General features: G+C 38.3%; 1 pseudogene; it reads right to left on the bottom strand.

Moving 5' to 3' along the window:
- Positions 1–1,109: 1,109 nt before the first annotated feature.
- Positions 1,110–1,228, bottom strand: LOC116878136 (annotated as a pseudogene).
- Positions 1,229–4,473: the final 3,245 nt, after the last annotated feature.

Genomic DNA, 4,473 nt, shown 5'->3' with positions numbered 1-4,473 from the left:
TCAGAGATTGAGAAAAAAAATGTGGGAATTATATGAGCTCCATGAGGTTATTAAGGGATGAGGGTAAATTGAGAGGGAAAGAGGTCCAAGGCTGAGTCTGGGGAATTCTAACATATGGAGGTCAAAGGAAAGAAATTTCCAGCAAAGGAAACTGATGCAGTCCTCAATGAGGTAGAAAGAGAACCAAGAAAGAGTGGTGTCTTAGAAGCCAAGGGGAGAAAACAGCTGTAGAACAAGGACAAAAATCAATGGACCAAATGCTGTTGAGGTTGAGTAAAATGTGGTCTGAGACTTACAATCACTGATCGATCACCTTGACAAAATCCTGGCTGGGGTGGTTTCAAGACTGAATGATAGAAGAGGAGGTGGAGACAGTGAGTATAGGTAACTTCTTCAAGAAGTTTTCATGAAACAGAGAGCATAGTATGAAGTGTAAGTAGAGGAGGAAGTGAGGCCACATTTTTCTTTTTATAATGGGAAATATTATAGCATATTTATGGGAGTGATCTAGTAATGAAGAAACATTTGCTGATGTAAAAGCGAGAGGAAACATTTCCTTATTTGATGTCCTTTGGTGGGTGAAAGGAGAGTTGACCTCGTGCAAAAGTTAGCTTAACTGTGAACTAAGGATTGCCTAGCAAGGACCATGTCTAATCCCTCTGCAGTAGTAGGAAGAAAGTCAGAGTCAGGAGAGATATGGTGATGAAATCATATGGCAGTTCTCACAATAAAGTTTCTCACTGAGGGGCACCTTAGTGGCTCAGCCGGTTAAGCATTTCCCTTCAGGTCAGATCCTGATCCCAGAGTCCTGGGATGGAGCCTCACATCAGGATCTTTACTCAGCAGGGAGCCTGCTTCTCCTTCTCCCTCTGCCTGCCACTCTCCCTGCTTGTACTCTCTCTCTCTCTGTCAAACAAATAAATAAAATCTTAAAAAAAAATTTCTCACTGAAATGGGTAGCAAGTTCATGGACTGATTATGTAGAGAGGGAAGGAAGTTAAAGAGGAGAAGGTGTAACCACTTGAGTAGGAAGTGCAGTAGGGTTCTCCAGAAGCACTACCGGCCTACTTGAGGTTAGGTATTAGGAATTTCTTCTTCTTTCTTTTAACAGCCTACAGCACTTAGCATTCCCAAGCAGTCTCCCATCCAAGTACAAATCAGGCTTGACCCTGCTTACCCTCTGAGATCAGATGGGATCAAGTGTATTCAGGGTTGTACGGCCATAGACAACAATTTAAATGGAGACTAGTCAACATATTTATGTGTTCTTCACCTATGTTCAGCTACAGGTACAGTGAGTTGAATATATTTACAGTTGGATTTTACTAAATGTGATGGTTAATCTTATGTGTCAGCTTGATTGGTCTAAGGATACACAGATAGCTGGTAAAATACTTCTGGTTGTGTCTATGAGGGTATTTCCAGAAAAGACTAGCACATGAATTAATGAATCCCAAAACAAATGGCCTTATCTAATGTGTTGAAGGTCTGAATAGAACAAGAAGGCAGGTAAAGCTTGAATTCACTCTATTTCTGCTTGAGCTGAGAGATCCATCTTTTCCTACCCTCAGACATCAATGCTTCTGGTTCTTGGGCTTTTGGACTCAGATGAGGACTTATCCAACAGCACCCTGATTCTTACGTCTTTGGATCTGAATTGAATTACACCACCAGTTTTCATAGTTCTTCAATTTGCAGATGGTAGATTGTGGGACTCATTGGCCTCTATAACTGCATGAGCCAATTCCTATAATAAATCTCTTTTTATATATCCCTCTGTACATATCCTATTGGTCCTTTTCTCTGGAGAACCCTGACTAATACACTATGAGGGAAAGAGGGACAAGGTGGTTGAGGGTGTATGATAGGGGGTGATTAATATAATGGTCCATGGCACTAAGCTAGTTAAGGGGGGAAGTGAAACAGTGCAGTTATGGATAAAAACATAGACTAGGGCATGTCCTGAGCATGTGTGATTGAGGTAGAGTAGAAAACAAGAAAACATAAATATGTCAAGAATAGTATAGGAGAAATTGATAGTGGCCAGGTAATAATATTCTTTAAGGCATGCGAGGGAAGATCCAGGGGTCTGTGATGGCTAAACAAAGAGGAATAGAGGGTAGTGAAATCTGAGGGCATAATTTTCAAGACAAGATTTTTTTTTAAAAGATTTATTTATTTGACAGACAGAGAGAGAGAGAGTGAGAGAGGGAACACAAGCAGGAGGAGTGGGAGGGGAGAAGCAGGCTTCCCGCTTAGCAGGGAGCCCAATATGGTGCTTGATCCCAGGACTCCAGGATCATGACCTGAGCCGAAGGCAGTTGCTTAATGACTGGCCACCCAGGCACCCCAAGACAAGATTTTTTTTTTTTTTTTTTTTTTTTTTTTTTAAGGAAGAAAGAAAGGATAATATTTTAGAAGTGGCTCTCAGGAGCAGGCGGCACTCCACTGTCTACACTCCAGTATAGATTGAAACGATCTAAGCTCCATTGTAGTCAGTGTTCCATCTGTACTCCAGACTCAGGTACAAGGGCTGTGGGAAATGAAAACAGCCATCATTGGGGGCGGGGGGGGGGGGATGCTAAAATCCCAAGGTATTCTCAGGAAAGAGCCAGTTTCAATTAGAGCAACAGGTGAAGAGAGTATTCAGGGAAGGGGTGTTTATGGGTGGTTCAGTTGATGGTGCCCTGGGTTCCAGAAGGCATGTTTGAAGGTTTTTGGAAATCAGAGAAGGGTGGGAAATGGAATTCAGTTAAGGGATGCGCAGAGCTGTGGGGAGATGAGGGCGATAGGACATGATTTTAGGGTTCAGGTGGTGACAAATATAAACATGGATATTGGGAATGATGGCATTGGTTTTTGTGGTCTCAAAGCAGAGCATAATGGTGAGAATCTGAGCATTAAAGTGGTAGGAGGGGAGAGGATGTGACACGATTTGTGGAGCTCTGGCCATATTTGGACAATTCACTAGCAAGGCTCTTGAATCTTACAGTTTCTTTGTTGGAAGAGTTTTAATTATGGGTTCAATTTCTTTAGTATATACTGGGCTATTCAGATTTTTAATTTCTTTTTGTGTTGACTTGTAACTTGTATTTTTCAGGAAATTTGTCCATTTTACCAGATTTTTTCAGATAAAATTATTATTTGATTATTGACATCAATTGTTTATTATAGCTTCTTACTATCTTTCTAGTGTTTATACATTTTTAAAAATATTTATTTATTTAAGAAATCTCTACACCCAGTGTGGAGCTTGCACTCATGACCCCAAGACTGAGAGTCACATGCTCCTCTAACCGAGTAAGCCAGGCACCCATGTTTGTAGATTTAATAGTGATATTTTCCTTTTCATTCGTTTTATTGGTAATTTGTGTTTTTTCTTTACTTGATCAGTCTTGCTAACAGTTTATCAATTTGATTAATCTTCTTAAAGACCTAACTTTTGTCTTTGTTAATTGTCTCATTACATATTTGTTTTTTCCTTCACTATTTTGCTCCGATTTTCTTATTTTCTTTTCTCTACTTTGTTTGGGTTTACTTTGCTATTCTTTTTCTTGATGTAGAAGTTATAGCACAGCTTTTCAACCTTCTTTCTTTTCTCATAAATGTGTTTAGAGCTATAAATTTTCTGCTTAGCATGTGTTTAATTGCATTCTATAAGTTTTGATATATCATGTTTTCTTCTGATCAAATATTATCTAATTTCACTCATAACTTTTTGTTTAACTCAGTGGTGATTTAGAAGTATGTTACTTAATTTCTGAACATTTGGAGCTTTTATAGTTGTCTTTCTGTTACTGAGTTGTAACTTAATTTCCTAAGGTCAGAGAACATATACTATATGTTGTGAATCCTCTGGTAATTTTTGCATGGTATCTTTTCATGAGCTGATTTGAGACACATCTTATAAGTAGAAGCCCACAGTTTAGGAATGGTTTGGTTGGTGGATGGTGAGACAAATGAGTCAACTCTATAAAAGTGATGTTTTTTGGTTTATATGGTTCTTGGCACTTTCTATCTTATGTCAGAATTATTTAGGACTCTATGAGTGAGAGTTAGTGTTTCCAAAACTCATTTGGCCATGAAATTTTCAGAATACTTTGGAAAAATCTAAACTAGACCTTCTCTTTTACTATAGGGAAGGCATCCTACATTAATAATTCATATGTTAAATTCCATAGCTATGGAAACCTCCCTTTAAGGCAATTTGCTTTTTCCTATAGGTTAGAGTTTATATCTGCTTTTTTTTTTTTCTTTTGTAGCCCTTCACTTCATATAGTACACATCTAGTAGATATTTATTGAATGAATGCGTTTGCTAACATAAGGTCAGGAAAATATTGGAGCAGCCAGTAAGTAGAGTTTAATATTTAGAATTTCAGTTTACCTTATAAAGTTGCTGAGATAGACCAAAAAACCAAACATGAAGTGGAATAAATATAGAAAACCCTATTGAAAAAAAATTCAACCAAGT

The sequence above is a fragment of the Lontra canadensis genome, unplaced genomic scaffold (assembly GCF_010015895.1).
Source record: "Lontra canadensis isolate GAN:19392208 unplaced genomic scaffold, GSC_riverotter_1.0 scaffold55, whole genome shotgun sequence".
Classification (NCBI taxonomy): Eukaryota; Metazoa; Chordata; class Mammalia; order Carnivora; family Mustelidae; genus Lontra; species Lontra canadensis.
Note: the sequence above shows the minus strand (reverse complement) of the source record. Positions and strands in the feature narration are given on the sequence as shown.